The sequence below is a fragment of the Antechinus flavipes genome, chromosome 1 (assembly GCF_016432865.1).
Source record: "Antechinus flavipes isolate AdamAnt ecotype Samford, QLD, Australia chromosome 1, AdamAnt_v2, whole genome shotgun sequence".
Lineage (NCBI taxonomy): Eukaryota > Metazoa > Chordata > Mammalia > Dasyuromorphia > Dasyuridae > Antechinus > Antechinus flavipes.
Window position 1 is genome coordinate 648,549,082 of NC_067398.1, and position 15,611 is coordinate 648,564,692.

Genomic DNA, 15,611 nt, shown 5'->3' on the forward strand with positions numbered 1-15,611 from the left:
TACACATATACACTTGTACATGCACACACGGGTATAATTTTAAGGTTTGCCAAGAACTTTACAAATTTTAACCTCACAAGAACTCTGGGAGATAGGTGCTATTATTATCTTCACATTACAGATGAGGAAGCTGAAACTGAAAGAGTTTAATAAGTAGCCAAGGGTCTTATAATTAGTAAGTATATGAGAAAGGATTTGAACTCAAATCTTCCTGATTCTAAATGCAGTGCTCTATCCAGCTCTGAGCCACTTGGCTGCTACCAAGATATATTCAGGACTTATATGAGAAAAACTGCAAAATGCTCTATCTCTTAACACATTTGCTGGTATATAGTTATCCTTACTGAATATTTTTTTTATTTTGAGCCATGCCAATATGATAAACATCTTGGTACTACCTAAATAAATGTTCAGATTTAGTGCCATTGGTAGGCTATACCAAATTACCAAATATTGCTTCATAGAACTGGACAAAATAAAACAAAAAATTATCTAGAGGAAGAAGAAATCAAGAATTTTAAAAGAAACAATGAAAAATTAGAAATGAATAGTCTAATAGTTTTAGCTCTCAAACTATGCTAAAAAGCAGTAATCATCAGAACAATTTTAGTAAAGTGGAAAATCTGAATAATATCAATTAGTTGGATAATGGAAAGAGTGCTGCATCTAGAATCAGGAAAACTTGAGGGGACCTTAGGAAAGACTTGACCTCCAAGGGAGAAAGTTTAGCCACATTGAAGTGCAAACATCTCTAGCCAGACTGTTGAATCAACAAACAACAAGCCCCGAGGATGGCTGAATTCAGAACCAGCCTCCCCCTTAATAACTTTCACTTCATAGACTATGCAGGGTCCTGTGGCTAAACCAGAGAAGATTGATTAATCCTCTGCGGTCTTAAAATTCCAGGTACTGTGCTGACCAGAGTCCTGTCTACACCTGGAGCTGAGAAGAAATTAGCCTATACCCAGTGCATGTTGTAGCAGAGGGTTGGGGATCCTGCTGGTTGTGGGTACTTGCAGAAGAGCAGAGTCTCTGATTTTGGTTCCAGGGCAGAGGGAAGAGAGAGCTTAAGTTGGCAGAAGCAAGAGAGATGGCAGGGAGCAAGAGTGTTTGCAGGACAACATGGCTGGAGCCTCTAGCTATGGCTTAGGAGAGAAGCCAATATCCAAATTGAACCTCTGGACAGAGTTCAGAAAATAACAGACCTGAGGCCTGGGGCACCATTCCCCACTTTTTGGGATTAGAACCTGATTACAATAACAAACTGCTAAAAATAAAAATGAGTAAGCAAAGGAGGAAAAACCTGATTGTAGACAGCTACTATGGAAATACAAAAGATTTGGGGTCATATTAAGAGAAAAATAGTGAAGCAAAAAACACCACCACTAACAAAACCCCAGCCATTCCTACCTCAAAGAGAAAAATTAAATGGTCAGAAGCCCAAAGAGTTCTTGGAAGAACTTTAAAATGACTTCAAAAATTAAATATGAGAAGTTGAAGAAAAAATAGGGAACAAACAATCCAAGAAAATTATGAAAAAAGAGTCGACCAATTAGAAAAAGAAATCCAAGAACTTAAGGAAGAAAATAACTCCCTGAAAGAGAGAATTGGTTTAAAAAAATAAGTAAAAATAATTTGTTTTTAAAGGTGAGAATTGGGCTTTATAAGAAACTATTAAATACTAAAACAAAATCAAAAGAGTGAAAAAATAGAAGAGAATGTGAAATATCTCATTAGGAAAATAATTGATTTGGATAACAGATTGAAGAAAGACAATAAAGAATTGTTAGACTACCCAGAAGTTACAATTTAAAAAAATAAAGGAATCTTGATATTGTATCATAAGAAATTAAGGAAAATTGTCCTGAAGTTCTAGTACAGGAGGGGAAAATAGAAATAAAAATAAATCCACAGATCACCACTTCAAATGGATCCAGGATCTACAGGAATATAATAACCAAGTTTCAAAACTCCCACATTAAGGAAAAATATTACAAGCAATAAGGAAAAAAAAAATCTAAATGCTGCAGAGCTACAATCAGGATTTCACAAGAACTAGCAGCTTTGACATTAAAACATTATATTTTAGAACATTATATTTCAGGGAGCAAAAGACCTGGGGTTGAAACTAAAAATAACTTGCCCAGCAAAAATGAATATAATCCTGAATAATAACAATAACAAATGTACTTTTAACAAGCTAAAAGAATTTCACCTATTTGTAGCAAAAAGACCAGAACTCAATGGGACATTACACCCTGTACCCTGGAAACAGAACCATTTAACAAATAGTTAAAAGTCAAGTAATAGGCTGGGGAAATGAGCAAACAACAGAAAAAGATTTTGACCATAGAAAGTTACTTTCTTGGTGAGGAAGATCAAAATACACACACAAAATTCAGTTAAGTCAAAATTCCTACATCCAAAGCCCCTAAGAAAAATAAGACTTAGTCTCAGGTCTGGAAGAATTCAAGGGGATTTTGAAGAGAAGCAGAAAAAAAAAATTGGGAAGAGAAATGAGAGAGATGCAAAAGTAAGTATAAAAAGCCAGTGAAGTGAAGACAAAATTGACCAAATAGAAAAGCCCACTAAGGAAAATAATTTCTTAAAAATTATTGTTCTTCTCAAAGAGGACCAAAATGACATCATTATGTTGGAGTCGAATTACAATGTGTTCAATTGTGGCTGATCAGAACAATATGAACTCAGAATATTCTGCCACAGGTCAGACACAAATAGTCCCTATGAATATTTGGAATGGCCTTTCTAACTTTGTGCATCTTGTGTTTTTTTTTTTTTTTTAATCTAATTCAATTCTGCTTTTCTCAGAGTATAGAATCTTCTCTGATGAGGGCACAACATGCTAGGCAGTCCTGTGCCAGGGTCTTCCTAATCTATTCTATTGATTCTAATGTTCTTAACAGAGATCTTGACAACGTCTTTGTATTGCTTTTTTTTGACCACCTTGTGAGTGCCTGCTCTGTGTGTATTCCCCATAAAATAGTCTTTTTGGCAAGTGTACATTTGGCACTCAAACAATGTAGCCTGTTTAACAGAGTTGTGTTCTCTGCAATAAAGTTGAAATGCTTAGCAGTTTAGTTCAAAAAAAGACTTCAGTGTCTGGCATCTTATCTTGCCAGGTGATCTTCAGAATCTCGCTAAGACAATTCAAATATAAGTGATTCTGTTTCTTGGCATGGTGCTGGTATATTGTCCAGGTTTCATGGGCATACAATAAGGAGGTCAGCACATTGGCTCTGTAGACAGGGTGTGTTCAGGGAAGACTTAAATGTACCTCTGGTGAAGGCTGCCAAGCCCTTTTCAGGGCTGCTTTCCACCACTGGTATCCATTTGGATCCATCTAACTCACCTACTGCTCCAAAAAGATATAGCATGCACATTGGCCAACTCCAATAAACCATTTCAGAAGATAGGTTAAACCAGCATGAGGATAACCAAGGGGTCTCAAACCCTATCCTGAGTTATAGAAGTATCTACCCCAAGCATGGTTCCTTAAACATTAGAATTAAGCATTTTGGGGAGGGTAAAGCAATTTACTTATTGTTAAATGATCAGGAAGAGCCACTGACCTAACTAACCTTTAAACAGGTGACTCATTGAAAAAAATTGTTGTGCTTGGACATATCTAAATCTTGTGCATTTAAGAGGTCTGGAGATCCTGGGTCTTCTGTTGATCCTGGTTACACACTGTCAACAATTTTAGAGCTTCTTAAAGAAGATGATCTGGAATCCCAAGCACTGGTCTGTCTTGCCAGAAGACAGAGCTTTGGCAAGAATTGTTTGCACAAAGCAAAACTGAGGTAAAATTCAAAATGGCTATTTAGTAATCCTGCAAATTTGTTCATCTTCTAAGGTTTAATTCTTAACATCCTGGCAAGAGTCCAACAGTAATTATTACTGCTCCTTAAATTTTTACCAAGTCATGCATACAAGAGCTTTTTAAGTTAAGCTTTTCTTTTGTGTGTATGAAAAAAAAATATTTGAACCATACTTGATTCATACTGTATATTGAATACGTTTCTATTCCATAAGCTGGTATAATTGAACTTGAGCCAAACTTGAGATTTAATTATTTAATTGTTGATTGTTGTCCTTCATAATCAAAGAGGATAAAAATAATACCTCTATGTCAGGTCAATGTATAATATGTCTGACTTTCTGATCAGTTGGCACACATAGTCTGTATGCACATTTGGAATTGAGATGTTTCTAGATCTGTGCATCTTGCATCTTTTTTGAGCTATTGAAATTCTGTTTTGTTCAAACAGCACATCATCCAGCCATGGTCCTGTGCAGTATCTCCCATGTCTCACAATCGAGAGATCTTCAGAGTGTTCCTATATAAAGACCTAAAGAAGTTTAGAAATGAGGAGGATTCTAAAGAAATAACAATATTTTCTGTTTTGGACATAAATTGAGTCAGAGATGTCTCTGGTATTCCACTTTCTAATGTACTTCTGACTTTCCTTGTCACCACCATGACTTAACTGTATTTTCATGGTGGAACTTTTCTCAGTACCTGGAGCCTTCTATCCTCCTTCACCTCCTCCTTCTCCCCCACCCCCAATTCTTTCATCATATTAGTTTCTTTCTCCCATTAGTGAATTCTGTTCTTTCTAGGTTACCATTTTGGGATTGGACCAAGGCCACCATGCTTCCTTCACCTCCTGGTTGTACGGACTTCCTCTAGGCTTCATTAACATTCTCGAGCACAGGTACATACCTATCTATCTTTTTTATTAGTTGTTTCCCCCCATCAGAATGTAAACTCCTTGAGAACAGATATTATAGTTAGCCAAGCAGCTCAGTGTATAGAGCACTAACCCTTGAGTCAGGAGAACTTGAGTTCAAATTTAGCCTCGGACATTTACAAGTTGTGGGACCCTGGACAAGTCATTTAACTCTGATTGCCTCCACAGAGAGATAATAGTTATTTTTTTTTCTTTTTTGCTTATATCCACAGAGTTTATCACACATGGTGCTGACACATAAGATGAACTTGATAAAGTTTATGCCTGCCTGTTTGCCTCTAGCATATCAGGTTTGAAATGTCTATTAGTCAAGTGGTAAAATGGGTGTAAAGCTCAGGGGAGAATCTGGAAATGAATATATAGTTAAACCATGGGAATTAAGGGGTTTACTTAGAATGAATGTCAGAGATTTTAGAAAAGGGCAGAATAAGGCCAGAAAATTGAGGAATATCCACAATCAGAGGGTGTAATGTGGTTGAGGAGCCAACAAAAGAGAGAAAATAGCAACCCAGTAAGATAAGTTTTAGGAAAACCAGGAAAGAATAATGTCAGGAATTTCTATAACAGAGAATTCTGGATAGATTGGTCAGCAGTGTCAAATAAAACAAATAAGTGGAAGATCAAATCCAGCAATTATGAGATCATTTGGTAACACATACAGCACAAATTCTAGACTCGTAGTCACTCTACCCTAAAGCACCCTAATTATTTATTGGGGACTGCAAATGTTTAACTAAGGAAAGAATTTGTGTTAGCCAGTCAAGAAAAATTTGCAAGACATAAAAGTTAAGGGTGAACCTCGTTCTAGATTTGAGTAGATCACTTTGTACCCAGCAAAGGTTATAAAACTTTTGAGTAGGTTCATTTGCACCTTATAAAGACTATATAAGTAACTAATTTGCATATGGAAAGGCTCGGGAAACTGTTGAGCTTCCAGCAGAAACAATGAACTTGCCCCAAGGCATAGAATGTCTCCGAACCTTTGCCCCACCCATTCACTTTCAAGGACAAAAATAAAACAAATAAAACAACTCCCCCTCCCCCAAAGAAAACTGGGGAACCCTGGACCCAAGAATTGTTTGGTGATTATTGGGCAAACAACTTTGCTTTCAGAGGGAAAGATTTGGGAAATATACTTACTGGATCATAAGTCAAGGTGAATTTTCTTGCCATGAGGACCCAACCCAGTAGTAAGAATTGTTCAAAGGAGAGGCCAAAGTTTATTTCTTATCTAAGTGGTAACCAGCCTTTCTGTCAAGATCCCTAAGCAACAGGCCTATAAAGGCCTCTATTTTAAGGTAAAGATCCCTGTTAATTCTGAAAGACTAATGATATTCCTTTTGAAACCTGCAACTGATTTTAAAGGGAAACTAAAGCTAAAGGTAGCTAGAATAGGTTCAGGAGACTGGGGGGGGGGGGAGTAAGGGGGAGGGGAGGACGCCATAAAGATAGAAGGCCAGAAATGTGGTCACAGATTTGGCTTTGTTTTCTCCCACTTCCCCTTCCACTTTCCCAGAATGGGTCTGTCCTTCAGCAATTTAAAAGTCTCAAATTATCCCAGAGCTCTCTACCTTGTCCCTCCTCTAATCCCAGCATAGAGATTTCTAATCACATCTGTTTCAGAAGTTTAGGCTGCATTTGTGCCTGATGGGGACTTGGTCCATTACATTAAGAACCCACATTATTCCCTAAATTGCCAAGCATTCAAACTCTTCTGCAAGAGCCCAACTGTTGGACTGGCCACACTGTTCCAATGCCACTCAATGCACCCTCGCACCTTTTATGGAGAACGCACACAGGGCAAGCGCTCGTGAGGTGGTCAGAAAACACGATACAAGGACACTGTCAAGGTCTCAGCTTTGGAATTCATGGCAGGACACGGGAGACACTGACACAGAGCCGCCCTCATCAGAGAAGGTGCCGTGCTCCATGAGCAAAGCGGAATTGCATTAGCTCAGAAGAAACAGGAGGTGCCCGAAGTTAGAGAATTCACCCAGATGTTCGTAGGAACTATTTGTGTCCGACCTGTGGCGGAGCATTCTGAGCTCGTAGTGGTCTGATCAGCCACAGTTGGACACTGTAATTCGACTCTCGCAGTGATGTCATTTTGGTCCTCTTCCAGAACTAAGGACAGCCACCATCCAATCAACCAACCAGTCAACAATAGGATATAAAATTTGATTTGTCCACTAGATGGTGCTATTCCTAAACCACCAATTACAGGATGTTCTAAAAATCTGATGCTTATGCAAATGCTTCCTTCCACTTTGGTGTATATCCCATAATTTCTGGGCTCTGGGGGGCAAACTAAAACCCAGATTGTCCAAATTCTGAGTCTAGTCTAGAAAATATTAAATATTACTCTGCATTATCAAAATATAGGAAAACATATAGCTATTTACCTACGCTGGAGCTCTACTTTTCATCTTAATCTAGCATTCTATAAACTTATAGGATACAGTCAGTCAGTTCATCATGATAATAACTAGATATAATTATCCCTTCCACATCAAAGGTGTTAGGAGGATAATGCTCTGCAGTCTGTCAGCCTTCTCTCTGTAGTTGAGAAGAAGTCTGAATTATTATGCTATTAAAAGATAAAATTATTTTATAATATTATGCACATATTTCATGCATTTCAGAGTTTCTAAACAATTTCTGTATCATCTGCTGGCCTTCGTATATCATCTGCAGTTTGAGCAAAAAAAAACAAAATTCTTGTTTAATTTCTTATGACAACCTGTAATATATCAAAAATGTGGAAGGAATAATTGTTCATTGTTCTCCCCTTCATTTTTGAAGAGGATCAATGACATTACAGGGTGATGTCTGACTTGTTCCTGAATTGGATTTAAGTGGGGTTGCACAAAATTGGCAGCCTCACTCTTCCTTTCAGTCATTGAAGTCCAGTGGTATTTTCCATGCCTGATCAACTCTAAGCCCTCCACAATATCTGTTTTAACTGCTCTTATGGCCATTGTTCTCTCATTCCGGGGAAAGTTCACGTGCCTGAAGTAGGTAACCCTCTAACTCATCATCCAGTTTCACTCTAGTTTAGCCCTTCTGCCAAGACAATGCTATCTAGGTGTAACCACTGTAGAGTTGGGGAATCAGTTAAGACACTAAAGGTAAATGAGTAGCACTGAAAAGTATTTGGGAAGTCTTCACATCAGTGGTGCTAGTTTTTCTCAACACCCCATATACCCCAAGATACATAGATTATGATCAAATGACATAACATTTATAAAGGGAATAACAGTGCCTGACATTATATAAATGTTACCATTATTATATCAGACATATCAAAAATGAAAGGAAAATTGTTAAATATTTGCATTCGAGCAGCCTCCATCCAAATCTCTTTTAGAAACCTCCAACTTTCCTTCCTAGCATTTTTCCCCCCTGAAGTGCCCATTGATCAATATTGAAGTTTTCAGTTCTTCACAGACAATGAATGGAAAAGAACAATAGAAGGATTTGAATATCTGGGAATCCACATCAGAATTAGGAGGAAAAGTTGAAAAAAGATCTATAGCTCAAAAGAAGGATATAAAGAACCTTTACTCACCTCTGTTTATTGAAAATAACATTTTCTACAACTTCCAGGCTGTGTTAATCTTTGATTATTTACTTTCCAAAGGTCCCTATTTGTGTCAGTTTTAGTAAATAACTTGGTCTACTTTCAACTTTTCTATAGGGATTCTAGTGACGTATATACAAATTTAGATTATAGCTGAAGGCAACAGAAGGGAATGATCCCTATTTCCCTCCCCACCAGCACCACCAAGGTCCATGGCCATTAATATCCAGCATCAGACAAGCCTCAGTCCCATTGTCCCTTTGTTTCCTGTATTCATACAATGACTGATCATAAGTGGCTCTATCACTGAAATAAAGGAATTCTAATTCCAAAAATCAACGGCTTTTTCAGCACTTAATAGGAATAGAACCTCATCCTGACCACAATTGGTCCCCTGTTCCCCACATGATATATGGTTAGCAAAAAGCTTCTCTCACCAGCAAAGAACAAGGAAATTGGGAACTTTAGGCCTGTGTGCATCTACATGCAAGTCCTGGCCTTCCCCCTCTTTTCATGCAACTTTTTGAGTGAGGACTCTCCAAGCCACCCATCAAGGAGAAAATGGAGACCATCATTTGCTAAACTCTCAGTGAAAGGGCAAGGGTGATCATCAGAAATCATTCTTTCTCTTTCTGAATTAGTTATCCCTTCCATATTATAACTTTCCTCATTGTGATTCCAATATATAACAAATTAGTATAAGAAATTAAATGGGAATATGGGGGGGGGGGAGTTTTGTGGAAGTCCCAGATGACATGAGAAGGTCAGCAGAAGACAGAGAAAGCTTAGAAATTCAGAAATACATAAAATATGTATATATATTATTATATAATGTCAACATAGCTTATTTTTTAATGACATGATAATTCAAATTTCTCTCCTACAAAGGAGGCAGGTCTAAAAATTTTTACACATATTTCCCAGATCATGGGAACACCATGCCCCTAACTTCCAAGATATGGAAGGGATAACTATATAATTATCACTACCTAACAGGCCCAGAAAAAAATAATAATTTAAATATACTACTTGAGGCTTATAAGTTGTCTCAAGTTATTTAAGTTATTGCTTTTTACTACTGAGAATGGAAGAAAATAGCAATGATATAAAGAGGACAAGTGATGATATGAGTTTTGAGGATTGGTACTCTCCCTACCACCTCCATAAGAACTCCTGTCACTCACTACTCTTTTCACTTGTTCTCATGGGAATAATGCAAGATGATGAGGAAAGAAGCAGTGAGACTTCCGGCTGGACCCATTGTGAGTAATGGAATTTGCAAGAGGATACAAGAGAGAATCTAGTAAATAGGTCTATAACCAATGGGCCAAGGAGACCCTTTTCCAAAAGAACTCCTGTTCTGAACTCCCATGAAGCTAGATTCATCCTGGAGACAGACTAACTTCAAAGAGAAAGGATTGGGTTTTTTTCTGACTCTCTTATGTACTTCACAGTTAGGAATAAATGAGAGATAATATATGTAAAATACCCTGTCGATCTTAAAGCATTATGTAAATATAGAATTTGTTATATATTATATGATATGTTAGAATATATTCTATAATAAGACCTAATATGTAATTATATATAATGTTATAGAGTTTGGATTATATACAAACTTATATATTATATAAATATGTTACATATATTATATATTTATGTTATATATGTATATTATTATGCCTAATTATGTACTATTGGGAAATTTTCTAAACAAAGCTTAGGTATGGTTCATATCTATGATCTTCCCAAGAAATATGAACAAATTTACTTCAAGAAAAGAATTCAATGTAGAAAGTAGTTATCAAATATAGGACGGCTATCTATTTCCTTTACCACAAAAGGAATGCTCAAGTAAAATGGTACCCTTTTTTTACTTTGATATTTGTATTTATTGAAAGGGATAAATGCCCATCAATTGAGTGCTGGCTGAACAAGTAATGGAATACTACTGTGCTCTATAAAAAATGATGAAAAACATGGAAACACTTGCATGAGATAATAAGAATGAAATGAGCAGAACCAAGAAAACACTGTATACAGTAACAACAATATTGTTTTCAGTACAACATTCAATAAGTCATTTTGTCTATTATAAACACTCAAATTAACCACAAAGGCACCAGAAGAAAGGTGCTATCTGGATCCAAAGAAAGAACTGATAAATGGAAGTATAAACAGAATGATTTTACATATTTATACATATTTGTGTCTAATGGTATTCATCTTGGGTGGGGTGGGGTGGGGAAGGGAAGAAAAAAATGGGAAGAAAGTTACATAATAACTTTATTATATATTCTAAAGGGATAGCAAGTTGTGCATAATATATTTATAGTTTTGTAATCATCTTTTTTTTCTATATTTCTATATATTATGGAAATGCTTATTTATTTCTTAAGTTTAGAAAAAAATTTTTAAAGGAAAGGACAGAAGTAGCTCCTCAATTCTTGGAAAGAAATGGACAATCTGTGAAGGCCCAAAAAAGAGCAACCTCTCAAAGGGAAAAAAAGAGAAAAGATTACTGAAGGCACAGATGATTGTGCTGTTTACCTATAATTTATACAGGCTTTGAGGATGATGGCTAGAAAATATTGACAACTAACATTTTTGGGTAAATATGGGACAATTGCATATTGCCTATATGTGATGTGTGACAAAAGTACGAATTTTTGGTTTCTCACTTTAAGGTAGAGATAAGTTTTTTCACAAAAGGATGCTCCACTTTGAGGTTGGAATCAATGACCCAAGAAGGTAAGCCAAGGCAAAAAATTTTGGAAGAAATAGAGCAGAAAAACAGGAAGAGACAGCAACTGATATGAAGATACAAGGTAAAATCCTGAGAGTCAAAAAGTTAACTGGGCAAGGAGTGAATACAATTTACTTGGGCACTTGCCCAAATGGAGGTTCCACAGCTCAATCACATAGCAGTGGGAACATCTTTTTGCCTTGCTGAATCTGAAATGCTAATTGTTTGTTCTATATTTAATCTGGGCCCAGGTCTATAAGTAGCAACCAGTTATTCTGGTTTCCAGGGAAATTTCAAATTTTAGTAGCTAGTTCATGAATCCAAGAGATCCTGAGTTAATGTTTGCTATCCACTAGAAGGTGACTCCCACAGCTAAATCACTTATCTTAGAAGGTGCCTACTGATGAAATCCTATCCTATACCCGAAAAAAATAATGACTCTCACTTGACTAGCCAGGAGATATGGACCTTAGTAAGAACTGCTTCAACAATTCAAGTCTGTCAATCATAGATTTAGAGCTAAAAGATTCCTCAGAAACTATTTGTTTAATCCAACCTTTTCATTTTATAGACAAGGAAATTGAAATTCTCTTGTTGTGGTTCAATAAGCTCCAATTCTTCATGATTTCATTTGGGTTTATTGGCAAAGATGACAAAAGTTTACCATTTTCTTCTTCAGCTCATTTTATGGATGAGGAAACTGAGGCAAACAGGATTAAGTGACTTGTTGAGGGTCACACAGCTAGGAAGTGTCTGAGTCCATACTTGAACTAACTCCAGAGCCCAGTACTCTATCTATTGGGCCACCTATATGAAGTTCAGAGAGGGATAAGTAGTCACCATTAACAGAAAAAATTGGAACTTGTGTTCTCTGACTTCAGTCAAAAGCATAAGAACAAAAGGAAATTAAGACAATCATGACCAAGGATTATACACATGGTGATTATAAAGTGCTGCTTAGCCTTCCCACAAGAGAGCCTTTACCCTTCTTGTTTGTGAGGTAACTGGGCTTAAGTTACTTGCCCAGGGTCACACAACTAGGAAGTGTTAAATATCTTGAGACTGAATTTGAACTCAGTTCCCCTTGACTTCAGGGCCACTAAGCCATGTAAGTGCCCCAACCCTTGATTTTTCAAAAACTATATAATGGTGGGGAAGAGCTCTTGTTTAAATGTAGTTCTTGGAACTCTATATTTAGAGGTTGTTGTTTTTCAGTTGTTTAGTCATGGCCGATTTGACCCCATTTAGGTTTTTCTGGGCAAAGATACTGGAATGGTTCACCATTACCTTTACTAGCTTATTATTTACAGATGAGGAAACTGAGGCAACCAGGATTGAGCGACTTGCCCAGGGTTACCCAGCTAGTAAGCATCTGAGGCCAGATTGAAGTTAGCTTTTTCTGACTCCAAACCAGATTTTCTATCCATTGTACACCCTAGCTGCCCACTTCGAGAGCCATCGATATGCAATTATTCCATCATCATCTAAATGGGATGCTTCCTTAGTTCTGTGAAGAGGTTTTAGATCTCTAGAAGGAACATCTTTTTTTGTTGTTTTGTTTTGTTTGTTCTTTGCTGACTTGGAAACAAATCAAGTTTTAAATTAAATTATTGCTTTAAAGTAGCAGCTTCTTTTTAGGGGCAGCTAGATGGCCCAATGGTTAGAGCATGGGCCTGAAGTCTGGAAGACCTTAGTTAATATAACCAGTCTGAGACACTTAACAGTTACTACAGCATAACCCTGGGCAAGTCACTTAACCCCAATTACCTCACAAAAAACAAAACAAAGAAACAAAAACACCCCCATTCCTCCCAAAAAGAAATAAAGTAGCAATTTCCATACTAAGCAGATTGCTGGTTATATTAGACTTTCATTCATATCACTTTACAATTTCTTCTTAATCTGGGAGCATTTGTCAAATTTCAGCAGTATTCCCTGTACATCAAAGTTTTACATCAAAACTGTCTTTTGGTCAAAGATTTTGAAAATCCACAAGGGCTTGATAACATCATTTATTTTTCCATTGATGTTCCCTCATATCAACTTCTTTTGAACCAAATTGTAATTCCCTTTGAGTATATGTGTTATATTTCTAGATATTTACTCCATAATACTTAATACATGCCCAGCACATAGTAGACACTGGATAAATTCTTGATTGATTATGATCAGTGACCAGGGAAGCTGAGGCTGGAGACAAGAACAACAAAGGATTGGTTTGGCAGCTATTGTGAAACCTCAGTCCCAGAAGTAGGGATAGTAGCAAGTCATTACAGAGATTGTTTTAGAATTATTCAATAGTTTGTTGCAGATTTTCATTTTTACATCCCTAATTCAGAACACAGGCCATGAAAGAATTACAACTTACCTAGCCCTTCTCTAAAACGTTTGGTTCTAGCAAACTTTTTAGCAGGTTCTAACAAGCTAATGCATGAGTACAAAGACCTCTCTTTCTTTAATACCTTGTGAGGTAACTCATATAATTATTATCCTTTCTGTTTTACAGCTAGAAAAACTGAGGCAAAAAGGAGGGAAGTGATCATAGACTTGTCGCTCTGTAGCTGGAAGGCCACTGAATCTAACCTCCTCATTTTTATATATTAGCAAATTGAGTCTCAGTAAGTAGAAGAAACTTGCACAGTATCAAATAGGTAGTAAGTTTCAGGCATAGGATTTGCATTCTGGTTATGATTACAGATCCAATATTCCTTTTGCAGTAGCACATTGATTCTTCTGTAATGAAAATCTCATTGTCACACAGCTAGTGAGATTTTATATATATATTGCTGAAACAATTGGAGTTAAGTGACTTGCCTAGGGTCACACAGATTGCAAGTGTTAAGTGTCTGAGGCCAAATTTGAACTTAGGTCTTCCTGACTTCAGGGTTGATACCCTATCCACTCCACCATTTAGCTGCCCTATATAGATAATTCTAATAACTGATTTTACATAGTGTTTTTTCTCCCTGAGAAAATTAAAGTTAAGTGACTTGCCCAGGGTCATACAGCTAGGAAATATTAAGTGTATATAGTGTTTTAATATTGATAGAGTACCTTTACATATGTTTTCTCATTTGATTATCAAAAGAATCTTAGGAGATGTGATCAACAAGAGGGAGAACTAGACAATTTTTTTATCTTCATGAATTTTTTTTAAATAGCATTTTATTTTTTCCAAATACATGCAAAGATAGTTTTCAAACCTTTGCAAAACCTTGTTCCAAATTTTTCTCCCCTTTTCCCTGACCCCCCTCCCCAAGAAAGTAATCTGATATAGATGCAAATAGGTGCTATTCTCCTAAACATATTTCCATATTCATTATGCTGCACAAGAAAAATCAGATCAAAAAGAAGAAAAAGAATTTTTTGAAAAAGCAAACAAACAACAAACAAAAAAGGATGAGAATACTGTTTTGATCCACATTCAGTCTCCCTGGTTTTCTCTCTGGATGTGGATCACTCATTCCATCACAAGACTATTGGAATTGTTTTGAAGCACCTCATTGTTGAAAAGAGCCAAATACATCACAGTTGATCATTACATAATCTTGTTATTACTGTATACAATGTTCTCTTGGTTCTGCTCTCACAATCTCTTGAACCTTTCTAAAATAGGAATTAGGCATAAGAGATAAAGTAACTTAATAGGCTCCATTGTCTAGGACAACAAGATACCTAATGAGGTAAAAACCTAATGAAGTAATGATAGAAAAGACTAATTTCTAATCCCATAGGTATTAATTTAGCACTCTTTTTTCCCTACTACCTCTGGTAGAGTTAACACATCCTGCAATGTAACTAAACTCTTCCCTTCTCCTCCATCAGGGTTGTAAAAGGCAGAAGCTATAATAAAATCTAGGCAGAGGACTGAGCAACAGAGGGAACTTGCGCAGAATGCCAAGATGTGTGGCTTTATAATATTTCACTCATAAGGAAAAAAGTCCAGTGTTCAGTTAGGGCTAGTCCTCTCAGAAGTCACTTGGAACAGAGAATGAAATCAGTGAAAGATGAACTGTCCAGTTTAGAAAGAATTTTTTAAGTTTAAAGGTCTTTAGTTTTAAAGTCTAACCTCCAGGGAAATTGCCAAGGGAACAGAATTAGAAAAGAGCAATAGGGGACCATCAAGAGAAAAAAAAAAAGACTGAAATTACCAAAGATTTCAAAAGGAAAAAACTCAATTAAAGACCTTGAGCATAAGGAGATAAATTAACAGCGTTAATATTGATAATAGAAGGAAATATGGCCTCTAGATCAGATAAGTAAGTCTATTAAAAAATATTTCAGGACAAAGGAAAAATTAATACTTGATGAAATAGAGGCCCTTCAATGGATTCCCAAGAGAGGGGTAAAGTTCAATAAAATATTCCTTAATGGTTTAAAAGAGAAGACAGAAGAGAAAGATTTGAATCTGTGGAAACAAATCTCATTCAAAGAAAGAAACAAGAGAATAACTGATTGGAAATACAAATACCCAGAAGTGAAGAAGAGAAGGAAAAAACAAAAATATTAAAAG